Raw genomic sequence first — 7,483 nt, 5'->3', positions numbered from 1 at the left:
CACTCTGTTGCCCAGGCTGGAGTGCAATGGTGTAATCATAGCTCACTGTAGCCATGAACTCCTGGGCTCACGTGATGCTCCTGTCTCAACCTCCCTACTAGCTGAGACTACAGGCACGTGCCACCATGCCTGGCTATTTTTTTTTTTTTTTTTAGAGACAGATCTTGCTATGTTGCCCAGGCTTGTCTTGAACTCCTGGCCTCAAGCAATCCTCCTGTCTCAGTCTCCCAAAGCACTGAGATTACAGGCATGAGCCACCATGCCAAGCCTCCTTTACTGTTTTTTTGGTTTTGTTTTTACTTTATTAAAATACTGTTTTATTTTACATGTATACTTTTGTTTCCCCACCATTTCCATGTCTGACTACCGCTAACTACTATGTCCTATCATAACATTCCATACATAAAACCAAGCAAAGGGCCGAGTTCCATCTTTAAAAACTAAACAGGCATTTTGGACAACACATTCTTGGCAATGGAACCTGGACAACATTTATCAAACACAGTAGGGAAAGTTCTCGCTCTGCATCGTAAAAAGGACAGCCAGATATCAACTGTTACAGAAATGAAATAAGACGGAAAATTTTTAATAAATTGTTTAAACTATTTTCTTCAAGAGACTTCCACCACTGCCAGAGATATTGAATAGCCTCCTGGTCAGTCATCTGGAAGCAATTCTTCACATAATTGATGAATTTGGCTTCCACTTTGGGAAGAGAACCACCTTTTTCTGTACTTGCTTGCATTTTTGCTTTAATGTATTCAACAGAACTAGGTCTTTCTGGTGTTTTAGGAGATTTTTTCTGTTTTTTGAAGGATTCTTGTCCTTTTGATCTTGGTGTTGATGGTTTTCAGTCTTTTCCATTCTGGTTTGACTTTTGTGTATTTTTGGCTGGAGTAGCTCGTTATAGATTTCTTCACTGGTACTTTTTCTTCAGTTTCCTGATCATCAAAATCATCACCATCTTCTTCATTATCATCATCTTCTTCTTCATCATCAGCAGCAAGTTTTACTTTTTTCTGTGGAAACTTGCTACCTCCTCCAGGGACAGATCACTTTCCAGATATGCTTAAGAGTTACACATCCTCCTCCTCTTCATCTTCTGACTCTGCATTTTCCTCCACAGCTACTAAGTGCTGTCCACTAATATGCACTGGCCCTGAACCACAATTCAACCATAATACCAGTGGTGGTGTTATTTCAAAGCCCCCAATGGAAACCATTGACTGTACAGACATTTTCAAAGTTGCCAGTGTTACTTTAATTGGACTGCCTTCATAATTCATTGGCTCTGCTTTAACAATGTGCAAGTCACCCTTTGCACCAGCCCCTAAACTGACCGTGCTTAAAGATAACTGGTGCTCATTTTCATCATTATCAAATTTAAAGTGATAATCTTTGTCCACCTTTAGTTCACAATTAAAAAGATAATTCTGGGGCCTCAGCGGGCTCATGTCCATGTCCATCAAATCTTCCATGGGGTGGTAGCGTGCACTTAGTTGCGAAATGAGGTGGGTGGAGATAAACAACTACTGCCCCAGAGAACAGTTGCGCAGGACAGAATCACACCAGGCTCTTTAGTGTTTTTAATTACAAAAGTAATAGAAGTTCAAAGTATTAAATTTAAGGAGGATAGAAGTGTAAAATGCAAAAAGTGAAAATTCCTTTAAAAAGCAAAAATTCCCTTTTATTTCTTATGTACTTTCCTTTTTCCTACAAAGAACAAATATAACTTCTATCCTGAGAAACATTTTTAATAAAGAAAACAAAATATGAAAAATAAGTGGTACAGATAGCAAATTATTGCCTTCAAAACAATTCCCCCTCATCTATACAATTTGAAGATTAGAACACACAGGCTACATTAAAGATAAGAAAATACAACATTTTCAGTGTCTTGTGCTAAGTGAGAACTGGAATCTCGATTAGTCAGGAATATGAATAAATCTTTACTTACAATGACCTGGTTCTATGGGAAAATTGTCTGTCTAAAAAGTGTGCTAACACCTGTAATCCCAGCACTTTGTGGAGCCAAGGCAGGCAGATCGTCTGAGGTCAGGAGTGAAGACCAGCCTGGCCAACATGGTGAAACCCTGTCTCTACTAAAAATATAAAAAATTAGCCGGTCGTGGTGGTGCACACCTGTAGTGCCAGTTATTCGGGAGGCCGAAGGAGGAGAATCGCTTGAGCCAGGAGGTGGAGGTTGCAGTGAGCCAAGATTGAGCCATAGCACTCTACGCTGGGTGACAGAGTGAGACTCCGTCTCAAAAAAAAAAAAAAAATTAAGTGTTCTGTAGGGTAGACACAGTCAAGAACATACAACATACATCATATGTGTGACAATTCTCTGTGGGCAGGGTTTACTTTTATTTTATGTAAATATTTAATATAACAAGACTTTTTATTGAATGTAATTGTTATAGCAACTAATAATTTTCTTTATATCTAATTCCAAAGCAGAAATGTCCTTAGTATACAATTTATTCCAGGGCTATTTGTTTATAAAATATAAATTTCTAGTTTATTCTACAAATAAAGTTATTATTTTGTAATTTTTAGAAATATAATTTGTAACATTACAAATATAATTTACTTATAAAATATTTTATTAATATAAATACATTTATAATATAGATATCTAAAACTTGCCAGGCGTGGTGGCTCACGCCTATAATCTCAGCACTTTGGGAGGCCTAGGTGGGCAAATCACTTGAGGTCAGGATTTCAATACCAGCCTGGCCAACATGGCAAAACCTCATCTCTACTAAAAATACAAAAAATTAGCAGGGCATGGTGGCGTGTGCCTGTAATCCCAGCTATTCGCGAGACTGAGGCAGGAAAATTGCTTGGACCTGGGAGGCAGAGGTTGCAGGGAGCCAATATCGTGCCACTGCACTCCAGCCTGGGTGATAGAGTGAGACCCTGTTTCAAAAAATTTTACATACATATATATATAATTTATTTATAAAGTTAATTTCTGATTATAATATTATTTCTAAAATATTTTCTGAATGTTTGAGGTTGAGGGAAGTGGGGAAAAGGAGGCATTTTGAAGCATTTCTCTCTGGATTCCTGTTTTCCCATTTTGATCTCCAGAAGTCAAAATGAAAGATGAAATCAATAAGGAAAGAATAGCTTCCTCATTGTGTATGCTTCAATGGACTGTTCTAAAGCCAGAGGAACTAGATGCATTTTAGGCACTCACTAAATAACAGATGAATGGGAAACAGGGGAACCTGTTATTACATTTAACTGCTCCATTCCTTCCACAATAACAGTTGAGCCTCTTTCAGTTGTGGTAACAGAAAGTAGTAATAGCATATATAAAGTAGGATTATGTATCATCACTGCTCTACGACTTTGAGGCTCATTAAAAAATACATTGTACAAACAATCTAGCAATTGTTTTTATGGTGCATCAATGAAGTGAAACGTATTCCAATAGCATGTCAAAAAAGTATTGAGATACCAGGGAATTATTTAAACCATTCTCTTCAGTTAACTGGTATTTTTTCTTTTGAGTGTTTTTTTTAATTCAATCATAAAAGTTAGCTATTTCTAAAGGCTGCTCTTGGTTCATAAAATCATGTAACCAGCAGAGAGGAAGATGCTTGACTTACTGTGTTTATTCAATATATTCAATGAGTATTAAGTTATTAAAATGGAAGATATAGAGAAGGGCATCCAGAACAAAGCCCTGCTTTACACTATGTCCAGTTATAATTTAATCTGTCAGATATTTTTACTCACTCTGATTCTTATAGAACTGTCTCCTTTTTTCCAAGAAATCTAATATACACATAAAACTTCAGAAACTAAGATAACCAAATACCTCTGTTTCCAGTATACAAAACTTAGGATTGTTAATATTGTCATCAATGCTTCAAGTTTTTATACACATACAACAGACATACGCACACACAGAACGTTGTGCTGCGCCAGCTCATACTTGTTCTTGAGAATCGTGTGCTAAATTTTCAGGAATTATGCAAACTGGTTGCTAAAGCTTTGGTAGCTTAAAAATCAGCCATAGTGGGAGTATTTCAACACAGAAATCCTCAAATGCTATGAATCAGTGTTTTTTATTTTAAAATTCCTGGAGGACCAGTTGTTAAATATTTATCAACATACTACTCTTCATATATAAAAGACAGAAAACCTTATAAAGTCAGATCATCTTGGACCCACTCTCAAACCCATTATCTTTCCCACTCCTCAAAGGCAATAACCATTGTGAATTTTGTGTGCATTATTTCAAAATACCTTCTGCACTTTAAGTGCACTCATATGTATCCATTAACAACACAGAGTTTAGTTCAGGTGTGTTTTAAAGTGTACGTACACTGCAAATTGCTTTATTCACCTGGCATTTTGCTGCCTATGGATCTACATCACTCCTTTTACCTACTATATAAAATCTATTATAGGAATATACCTTATTTTGTGTATCCATACTCCTATTAATGGACACCTAGATTGTTTTCATTTATTTGCCATTAGAAACAATGCCAAAATGAATGATCCTTGTCCATATGTACAGGAATATATCTAGATATATACCAAGAAGTATCAATAGCTGGATTGTATACATGTTGCCAAGTTTACTAGATATTGTCAAGCTCCTCTCTCAAGTGTGTAAAGCCAATTTACATCCTACCCAACAATAAAAGAGACCTCTCTTTGCTCTACCTTCTAGCCAACACTTGGTACTGTCAAACTTTTAATTTTTGTCAGCCTGAGAGGTACAAAATGTCCTCTTGTAGTTCATTTGTATTTCCTTGATTAGCAATGGGGAGCATTTTTTTCTTTTATTTATTGGCCATTTGTGTTTTCTACTCTGAATTTCCTTTCCCCCCCTCTCCATTCTTCTATTGGGTTGCTTGCCTTTTTCTTCTTGATTTGCAGGAGTTCTCAATATAGTCTGTATACTAATATTTGTTTTTTCACTTTGTTTATAGTAAGGTGGGTGTGTGTGTTGTTGTTGTGTTGTTGTTGGACAGAAAGACAGGTGGATTGACTCTACGGGCTCTTTGAAGATATAGTCTATGAGTCTAGTGGTCAGAGTGCTTGTCTCACTTGCCTGGGTGATGGCTGACCCAAAATGTGTAACTTCCAAAGCCACAAGTTCTGGCTGGCAGCAGATCTACAACCCTCAGATGTATTTTCTACTCTAGCTAAACTACATTTTTTTCAATTGTTCAAAGATACCTTGTTGTCTTGCCTCCAGGCCTTTGCCTATGCTATTTCCTTTGCCTGGCATACTCTTCAATGCCATAACTGTCTTTGCCCCCAGGGAACATTTTACTTTCTGTTAGCACTCACCACACTGCATTACAATAACCTGTTAGCTTATCTGTCGCCTCCACTGGACAGTGAGCACTGTGAGGGAAGAGAAGGGTCTTTTTCTGCCTTTGTAGCCTTAACGCCTAGCAGAAGGCTTGACGCATAACAGTTCCTCAAAAAATTTTGTGTAATCAATGAGCAAATGAGTGAGTGAGTGAGCATGGTAAGGCAAGAGGCAGCCATATGATGATCAAGGAACATTTCATTCACTCATCCAACAACAAACCCTAGCACTTTTCTAGGCACTTGTTAGTGATATGGTTCCTTTCCTCACTGACCTCACAGGTGAATGGGGAAGACAGACTCACACCTGTCAAGCATAGTACTGACATCAGTGACTTGATGGAGAGAAGCGCCTAGTACTGTGAGCATGTGAAAGAGGCATCACTTCCAGCCAAGAGTGGAAAGGAATTTGGGAAAATATCCCTCTCACAGATAGAGATAAGCCATGAAGAGACAATTGTTCAATAATCAGCTTCTTGACTGAAAGTATAAGTGAAATTCTCCCTACCAATCCCACAGGCTGCTATCTGGCTTTCTTAGATTATGACAATAAATGAATTTGCCCTGGTGTTTTCCTCCTTGGTTTAGGTTAGAGTGGCCCCTGTCAGTAAAGTCCCAGTACTAGAGCCCAGCCATGTGCTTCAGCTCTGCCCCATGGATAACAGATGAAACCCAAGGGTCACCCACAGTCCCTCTTCTTCTCACTCTGCTCTACACTTGTTGCTTTTACCTACAGAATTCCTCCCCCTTTATCTTCATCCCCATCACCAAACCTGACCTCTCCACCAAACATCTATAAGCCAAAATAAACACAGTTGCCCCACTACTGTCTGCTCCCACTCAGTGTTTCCTTGGTTCCAGGTATGTACTAGGCATTGGCAAGGCCCTGAGAACTGAATAAGAGGAGTAGGAGTTAGTGCCAAATCCCTGCTGTATGATAAAGCCTGGAGTGTTCTAGAAACTGACAGAAAGTCAGGGAGCCAAGAGAATAATAACTGGAGGCACAAGATGAATCTAGGGGGGACAAATGTTAGTAGACCACCAGAAGGTTTAAAGCAAGGAAATGATAGGGTTTCTACAAGTATTCTTTTCTTCCATGGCATCTGAAGTCAGGGTTGAATAAAGTGTATAGTCCAGACCTTGTGGAGGATCTATGCACAGCTGGGATTTTCCAGAAGAAATTCATAGATAAGAAAAGCTCTGGGGTCTTATCCAATGGGGACTTCAGTCCAAGGAAAGCAATCTAAGAAAGCATAAGGCTGGGAGAGCTATAAACATGTTGTCACAGCTCTATCACCACTCCTTCTCTAGCCCTGGTTTTTTGGCTCTTCCTGAATCACATTTCAAAGCTTTTTCAGTCTTTATCCCCAGAGTTGTCAGCATCTAGGAGTTAAGGCTCAGACTGGGACAAAGAGACAAAGAAAATTGAAGCAAGCACAAGTTCATCTGTGACTTGCTGTCTGGGATTCAGGTACCTGCACCTGCATGGGAATCCTCTTCACTCCCTGGGCAAGGGACAGCCCACGCATCTCTGGGAGTCATTTCAATTGAGCATTACATCATCGACACAGCATTACAGCCTCCCAGATCCCTTTGCTGTACTCAGACATCCGTTTCCTCCTCCCTCCCCTTGCTGCGTCTTGGGGTCAAGAGCCCTCTTTTGCACATGGCTCGCTTTCTGAAAAATCAATCATTCTTATTCATTTTCCTGGAACTGGAGAAGAGTCACAGGGTTTGGCCCTCTCCCTCCTGGGATCTGCCTCTGAACTGTTAAGGCATCTGACACTGCAAAGTTGTTGGAAAAAGTGGAGGCTTCTGCTCTATTCCCCGAGACAAGAAACCTTGTCAGAGTTTCGTTTATGCTTCTACTGTGCTCACAATGCCTACTGTACACTTGAATATGATAGTCCTTGCCCAGGTCCTGATTTCTTTATCTCTGGTCTATTTAGAGATACCAGAGCATATGTCCCTGGTGGCCACATTTTGCAGCCAGCTGAAGTCTCTACTAGACTGGAGCGGGCAGGCTGCAGGGAGGCAGAGCACCCAAGGTTGACCAGCTCAAAGAACCACCCTCCTCCCCTCAAAAGGAGCTGGTGCTTTGCCATGAGAGAAAGTGCCAAAGGACCCTCTGACACAT

At 39.6% G+C, this 7,483-nt stretch overlaps 1 pseudogene; it reads right to left on the bottom strand.

Annotated features, from left to right (window-relative positions):
• Nucleotides 1–556: 556 nt before the first annotated feature.
• Nucleotides 557–1,478, bottom strand: LOC126946391 (nucleophosmin-like; annotated as a pseudogene).
• Nucleotides 1,479–7,483: the final 6,005 nt, after the last annotated feature.

The sequence above is a fragment of the Macaca thibetana genome, chromosome X, assembly GCF_024542745.1.
Source record: "Macaca thibetana thibetana isolate TM-01 chromosome X, ASM2454274v1, whole genome shotgun sequence".
Classification (NCBI taxonomy): Eukaryota; Metazoa; Chordata; class Mammalia; order Primates; family Cercopithecidae; genus Macaca; species Macaca thibetana.
Note: the sequence above shows the minus strand (reverse complement) of the source record. Positions and strands in the feature narration are given on the sequence as shown.